We start from the raw sequence: 8,556 nt of genomic DNA on the forward strand, positions 1-8,556 counted from the left end.
TCCATTTTAGCTCTCAAATCCTATTTCCTATACTGGCTTGCAAAGCCCAGCTTCCATGCTGACCCGCAAGGCCCAGTTTCCACAATGGCCGAGAAATATCAATTTCCACATTGGCTCAGAATTCCTATTTCCGATACTGGCTTGCAAAGCTCAGTTTCCATACTGACCCGCAAGGCCCAGATTCTACAGAGGCCAAAAAAAAAAATCTTAATTTCCACAACAACTCATAAAATTCCATTTTTCATTGGCCAAGAAATCCCATTTCCCCAATGGCCAAGAAAGCCCTTTTCCCATGCTGGTCTGCAAAGCTCAGTTTCCATACTGACCCGCAAGGCCCAGATTCCAAAAAAAATCTCATTTTCCCCAATGGCTCACAAGGTCCAGTTTCCAGGCTGGTCCGCGAAGCCCAATTTTCAAAAAAAAAAAAACAATAAAAATAAAAAAAAATCTGTTTTTCAACTAGCATCATCATTTTCATTTCATATACTTTTCTTCATGCATAAAACCAAAAAAAAAAAATACGCAAAAGTTTGAGTAATTTGTTTTCGATGCAAATCATCCATTTTATGAGGTTTCAAAAAAAAAATACAATGGATGTCATAATCTCCTGGAGTCAAATGATCAAATCGCATATTCTTAAGGGATATTTGTGTGTGCATTGCTTGAAAACATCATCCTTCAGCCTTCACCTAACCAGAGATTGACCCAATCATGTTCTTGAGCCCAAATAATAAACACAAAGTTTTACACTGGGGCAGATTTTCCATTACCTCCACTGCTTTCATTTGGGAGATCCTGAAATCCGTTGTAAAAAAAAAAAAAAAAAAAAAAAAAAAAGAAAAAAAATGTGTAAAAAAAAATGAATGAATGACTCTTGTTGAGATCATTTAGTCTTTGTCTCCTAATTAATCTTTTGAAAATAAAACAACCAAATTTTGAAATGATGTGTGGCCATTTTTTCTTCATCCAAAAAACAAAAATATATCCTTTGATACCCAATTTGAGCCAATAAGAATTTTCTTTTCAAATCTTACCCAAACAAGGGTTACCATCACGATAGAAATCGACTCAAATTGCAGGAAGAACACACTTAGTGATCAAATGAAGAGAATTCCTCAAAAGTGAAGTAAAAATACAAAGAATCACAAAGTGATGGCAAGCAAAGAATGAAATTTGAGAAAGGGCAAAGTAGTCAAAACAGTTTTGACGAATAACTGATACAAAGTATAGATGGTAACCCTTGTGTTTCAAAAAAAAATACCCACAAAAATTTATTTGAGCCCTTATATCCTTTCTTTCAACACCCTTTAGCCCAAGCCACATTACAAGCCCAATAAAAGTCCACACAGATTGAATAATGGTTGCTTAAATTTTCATAAAGCTTAATTTCTGAGATAAGACAAAAATGACTAACAATGCAGTTGTAAAAAAAAAATGATGAAAAAAATATATAAATCGGATGAATGGAACTCCTTTTTGATCAAAATTAAGATTTTACAAAGGAAAATCAAACCGTTTGGGGCAATCTTTTCAAGCCAATCCTTTCCATATCCATCACAAATTCCTGAACACATTCAAATCCCATTCAAACTCTTCCCCCGAGCCCCTAACTTGGGGCAACTTGGTAAGCTCTTCATAACCTTTTCGCCTGTTCTTCCAAACTTGGGGCAACTTTGTTAGTCTCAGATTTGTTCCATCTGAACCCTTGTTGGGCCTCTCAGATTTGTCCGTACTGAAATTCATGGATCCACCCTCAAAACAGGGGCAGACACTTTGTGGCTTTGTATGATTTTGAGTCCGTCTTATCATTCGTAAACCCAAAATGGGGGGCAACCTTTTGTTGAACCTCGATTAATTGACTCATACCCAAAACCAAGGCAACTTTGTAACTTTCATATGTTTCGACCCATTCAGAGTATTGAGCAACTTTGTTAAATCACAAAATTTTTCATCTGAATATTCAAAGCTCATACAAAGACCGAGGCATCCCTTGTTGGGCCTTGCATGATCTTGGTTCGCCCCAAACTTCAAAGTCTAAAACCACCAAAATTGGGGCAATTTGCAAATCCCACATGATTTTCTCACTTCCTGATTCATGACTTGTTCCCTCACAATTCACGGATACATTTGTACATGGAAATATTTTTACGATGCTCCAAACTGGAGCGGCTTCTGGGTATCTACTACCTCACATTGGCCCTTGTAGTCGTTTTAAGGAGTAAGAGGCCCAAGTAACCATCCCGGTACTCTCCAAATCCTTCCAATCATCCTCCACATATTTTTCCAACTCCTGATATCAAGCATGTACACACTAGTATCTCGTCAAGAAATGTGTGCCACACAAGCTTCATTTTGAACAGTTGACTTTAGAATTTGGACATCCATTGAAAGGAAATTGGAAGTCTAGATCGTCATAAATTGGATGATTTCAAAGGAAACAAATTGACTCTCAAAAAAAAAATGTGTCACAGTTTCATAATCTACCCATACATCATGTACATATTTTCGTCAACTTTGAATTTGCCTCCATGTATATTCATCAAATTTTTCTTCCTTCAAAAAGACAAAAAAAAATGCATCAAAGTTTTCCCTTCCATGTATATTACATCAATTTTTCTTCTTTCAAAAAGACAAAAAAATGCATCAAAGTTTTCCTCTCTAATTTCAAAAATTACATCAATTTTTCTTCTTTCAAAAAGACAAAAAAATCAACATTCATCAAAGTTTTCTTCTCCAAATTTCAAAATTTTTCATCAACCAAGTTTCTCTTGCATATCAAGATTCCATATACTTGTACAAAAATGCAACACCTTGTTTCTTAATTTCAAAATCAAAATCAAAATCAAAAAGGTTCTCAAAATTTCAACAAATTCAAAAATTTCAATTTTCAAAACAATCAACCAATTTTTACTTTTTGTCATTGGTATCTTGGCCCTCTGTAAGACAATGGTCAAGCCCAATTTTACTTTTTCCATTGGTGTCTCGGCCCTCTGTAAGACAATGGTCGAGCCCAATTTTTCTTTTTATCATTGGTATCTCGGCCCTCTGTAAGACAATGGTCGAGCCCAATTTTGCTTTTTGCCATTGGTATCTTGGCCCTCTGTAAGACAATGGTCAAGCCCAATTTTACTTTCTGTCATTGGTATTTCGGCCCTCTGTAAGACAATGGTCGAGCCCAATTTTACTTTTTCCATTGGTGTCTCGGCCCTCTGTAAGACAATGGTCGAGCCCAATTTTGCTTTCTATCATTGGTATCTTGGCCCTCTGTAAGACAATGGTCAAGCCCAATTTTGCTTTTTGCCATTGGTATCTCGGCCCTCTGTAAGACAATGGTCGAGCCCAATTTTGCTTTTTGCCATTAGTATCTCGGCCCTCTGTAAGACAATGGTCGAGCCCAATTTTACTTTCTGCCATTGGTATCTCGGCCCTCTGTAAGACAATGGTCGAGCCCAATTTTACTTTCTATCATTGGTATCTCGACCCTCTGTAAGACAATGGTCGAGCCCAATTTTGCTTTCTGTCATTGGTATCTCGGCCCTCTGTAAGACAATGGTCGAGCCCAATTTTAATTTCTGTCATTGGTATCTCGGCCCTCTGTAAGACAATGGTCGAGCCCATTTTTACTTTTTCAAACGACCCTCTGCATGGCAATGGTCAGGTACATATTTTTAATTTTTTTCAAACGACCCTCTGCATGGCAATGGTCAAGTCAGATTTTACTTTTTCAAACGACCCTCTACGTGGCAATGGTCAGGTACATATTTTTAAATTTTCTCAAACGACCCTCTGCATGGCAATGGTCAAGTCAGATTTTACTTTTTCAAATGACCCTCTGCATGGCAATGGTCAGTACATATTTTTAATTTTCTTAAATGACTCTCTGCATGGCAATGGTCGAACCCAATCAAATTCAAATTTCTCATTCATTTAATCTTGTTGATTTTATTTGAAAAAAAAAACAAAAAAACAAAAAAAAAAACAAAAAAAAAAAAAAACAAAAAAATTTTAATTAATTGAAAAAAAAATTCCCTGTTTGTTCCTGATTCTTTTTCATTGAAAATTCTCTGTTTTTCCTTGTGTATTTTGAAATCCGAACGAAATTAATATTTCTATCTTTACTTATCTTTTACTCTGATAATATGAAAACATTGTTTATCATATGATCTAGTAAAATCTAAGTAAAGAGGGGCAACACTCAATTTCGTCCGGATTGATTAATAAATTTACTTTCATAAAAAGAAAAAAATAAAAAATAATAATATTTCCTCGTTCACTGCATCTGCAGCATTGGTGGACCCTCCACGAGGTTGTCACATTTCAATTTTCAGTTTTGTTTGTTTGTTTTGTTCTCTGTTTGTTTCTTGTTTATCTTGAAATCCAGACGAAATTAGTATTTCTATCTTTACTTATCTTTTACTCTGATAATATGAAAACTTTGTTTATCATATGATCTAGTAAAATCTAAGTAAAGAGGGGCAGCTGTCAACACTCAATTTCGTCCGGTTTGACTAAATAATTTGTTTTGTTGTTTTCTCCTCATAAAAAGAAAAAAAAAAGTATATAAATGAAAAAATAAAAAAATAAAATAAAATAAAAAAAAAAGAGATCAGACGTTCGTCCAAACAGTGAGCGTTCGTCCTTCCCCAACTGTTGAACCGTTCGTTCATTCCCCACTGTTGAACCGTTCGTCCTTGCCCACTGTTGAACCGTTCGTCCTTCCCCATTGTTCAACCGTTCGTCCAAACAGTAAACGTTCGTCCTTCCCAACTGTTGTTCAGACGTTCGTCCAAACAGTAACCGTTCGTCCTTCCCCATTTGTTGCTGTTGCCGTTCGTCCGAACAGTGACCGTTCGTCTTTTTGCATTGTTCGACCGTTCGTCCTTTGCACTGATTCGACCGTTCGTCCTTTGCACTGTTTGACCGTTCGGCATTTCGTTTCTTTTAGGATGTTCGTCCTCATTTTCAACCGTTCGGTCATCAAACGTTCACTATTCGACCGTTCGGCCGTTTTATCATTTTGGACGTTCGTCCTCCTCATCAAGCATTCGGTCATATTTGTTACCGTTCGGTTTTGTGTTAGTGAACGTTCGGTTTTGAAGTTATTTACACTCATTTGAACGTTCGTTTTTGGTGTGTGATTGATTATTAGCGTTCGGTTTTGGGGGCTCGTTATTGGTGTACGTTTGATTTTGAGCGTTCGGTTTATATTGTTTAATGAGCGTTCGGTCTTCACTTGAACGCTCGGTCTCATTTGAACGTTCGGTCTCCATGTGTTTGTCTTCAGCGTTCGTTCGTCTAGCGTTCGGCCCAGCAGCAAACATCATTCGTCAAAGAAAGTGGTAAGGCGTTCGTCCTAATCACTCCCATCCTCTGCCGCTCGTCCTGGCCATCGTCAGCTTCCACCATCACCAACTTCCACTACTGTTCCCCATTATTCCCCACCATCACCAACTTCCACTACTGTTCCCCATTATTCCCCACCATAACAAACTTCCACTACTGTTCCCCATTATTCCCCACCATAACAAACTTCCACTACTGTTCTCCACTCACCACCACCAACAGCTTCCACCTCCATTCCCACTAATCCCCACTTGGTTTCCACTAATAATTCCACTTGATGAAGGTCTCGGGGGAAGGGGGTTGATATTCATTTTTTATGACCAACACTTACCATCAGGAAAGGAGGAGGACAGCTGAGATGATGAGACCAGAGCCGAACTTTAAACTCTGAAGGAGCCTTTATGTCCAACAGCCCATCATCTTCATCTATTCATTCACCTCCAACGCTTGATCTTCACCCACCCATTACCTCCATCCCTTTCTTCTTCAGATTCACCTCCAACAATGGATACCACGGCTACTGGGAAGCCATCATCTTCGGCTGACTCTCTCAACCTCTGACCAGGGCCTTTGCCTCTCACGACCTTCACCCGTAACCATCCCAACAACCATTCCATTTCACTTTCAACATCCATCATCTCCAATCAAAACCCGAAGATTATCATCTTCATTCATCATTCACCTCTGACCACTCTCCATCAACCAACATCATCATCTTCAAATCTGTTTTCCTTACGGGTCAGCTACCAAAGCCACCCTCATCTCCATTCCAACATCCCTTTCTTCTTCCTTTTCAACCCCAACATTTGATCCAAAACCCACTGCCACGACCAACCTTATCCCACGGCCATACAACCTCATCATCTTCACCTTACCTCACGGGCCTTCCCCTTCAACAACTTTCACTTTCCTCAACTCATCACTCCTAACCACATTCCCCTCACTTCTAAGCTTCTCTGAAAATTCAATTCTCCACCCCTCACACTACTCACTTGTGTTCACTGGAAATTCCACACCTCCATTCTTATACCATCTCCAACACTTTATCACGGCCAACGGTTATTAGGAATACCTTTCCATCAATCTTCATTCCCCACGGCCTAACTCCAACTCACACACCCACGGATATACCCATAACCACCCTACTTCAACTTCATCTTTCAATTGTCAAAGAAACCAAAATCATTTTCATTTTTTTTTTTAGACAGTAAAACATCACCCTCCATCACGCACGTCACAAGAACCCATCACCCAAAAGTTTCAATATCTTCTTCCGTAACACTCACACACGGCCAAATCAACATCCAGTCCAACTTCACCCATCAACCACTAAAAACCCCAAGAATCAAACCCAATCAAAGTACAGGAACAAGGGGGGAGAAGCCGTTCCTTCAGCTGGCAGCCAATAACACCGTCACGCGCGAAGAGAAGAGAAGGGAGGAGGGGTCTGGATCTGGTGGCAGAAGCGAACCCCTCCCTGGGTGGCCGAATCGTGTGCAGCAGTGTTTGGTCTGGTTCGCGGCTTATTGGTGCGTGTGCGACGGCGGCTGGAAGCAGTGATGCGATAGGCAGAAGGCGAGCATCTTGGCCTCGCGCACAAAGAAGAGGTGGCAGCAGCGGCGGCCATGGCCGGGCAACGTTTTGGCTTGTAGATAGCGGCGGCTGGATGCGTAAGTTGGAGAAAGAGGCAAGGCTCGTTGGAAGAGAAGTTGTCCGCAACTGGATGTTCGGAATGGAGAAGGGAATAGAACCCCTAAGCGATTCTAATTAGGTTAGAATGGGGCTTCGAACCCTAAACAAAAATAAAAAAAAAAGGAAAAAAGAATTGGACTTGGGCATACATTTCAGGATGCACCCCTTTTTCATCTCTACACCCCTGACAGACAAAGGAGCTTCAATTTCACTTGGCACTCCTGGTTTTATCTCTACATCCCTGTTTTGTTTCTCTTGTTTTATTTTTACGCTTTTGTATCTTTATTTTTATTATTTGTTTGGTTATTAGTTTTTTTACTGATGTATCCCCTTGTAAGATACCCCACACCCCTTTGTTTTAGTGAATTTGTTCATTTCATTTTATTTCAAAAAAGGGAAAATAAAAAAATAATAAAAAATATGTAAAACTTTAAAAAACATTTAATGTAATAAATTTCGGTATGAGTACTCGTGCGATCGTACGCATCAGCCTAGTACTTATTGCCCAAATATAAAACAAATAAAAGCCGTGTGAGTGCTCGTGCGATCGTACGCATCAGCCTAGTACTCATTACGCAAAACAAAAAAAATAAAAGCCGTGTGAGTGCTCGTGCGATCGTACGCATCAGCCTAGTACTCATTACGCAAAACAATAAGAGGAAAAGAAAGCCGTGTGAGTGCTCGTGCGATCGTACGCATCAGCCTAGTACTCATTACGCAAAAAATATGTTTCAAAGGTTTAGGCACATGTGTGATCGCACGCATCGTCCTTGTGCTAAAAACCTTTTCTCTTTTCTAAAATTAAAAATACCAAAAAATATGTTTTAAAGGTTTAGGCACATGTGTGATCGCACGCATCGTCCTTGCGCCAAAAACCTTTTCTCTTTCTTCAAAAATACCAAAAAAAATATAAAAATCCTCAAAAACCAAAACCATCAACATTTTCAAATAACAATCAATATCGCCTTGCCAGAACTATGTGATCCTTGATTCTCCACTAAAAGTGGAGATACGTAGGAGCAAGGCCAGTCCTTGTCAGGCTCACTTTCCCAAAAATCCAAAATTTATCCAAAACAAATTCTCAAACAATTTTCAAACAAATTTCCAAAGCAGTTTTCAAATAACTACGTAACCCTGATTTCTCACATGAGAATACGTAGGAGCAAGGTTAATCCTTGTCGGGCCAAAAAAGCTAAAAAATATTGTTTGTTTCTTTTGAGTTTTATTTTCAAGGGAATGTTAAACACTTTGAAAAACCACATCCACATTCGCGCATTTAGTTAAAGGTACTGCCTTAGGGCAGGCGTTGTAGGGTGCTGATACCTTCCCTACACGTAATCGACTCCCGAACCAAGAATCTGGTTCTATTTGACCATGCCTTGTCATTTTATGGTTTTTCCGTAGTTTTCCAGAATAAACTATGGTGGCGACTCCAAATCTCTTTTTCGAAACTTTTTCAAAATTAATATTCTATCTTTTTATTGGATCGTCGTCCCGTCGCGATTCCGGTTGCGACAGAGG

The sequence above is a fragment of the Vigna angularis genome, chromosome 11 (assembly GCF_016808095.1).
Source record: "Vigna angularis cultivar LongXiaoDou No.4 chromosome 11, ASM1680809v1, whole genome shotgun sequence".
NCBI classification, from domain to species: domain Eukaryota; kingdom Viridiplantae; phylum Streptophyta; class Magnoliopsida; order Fabales; family Fabaceae; genus Vigna; species Vigna angularis.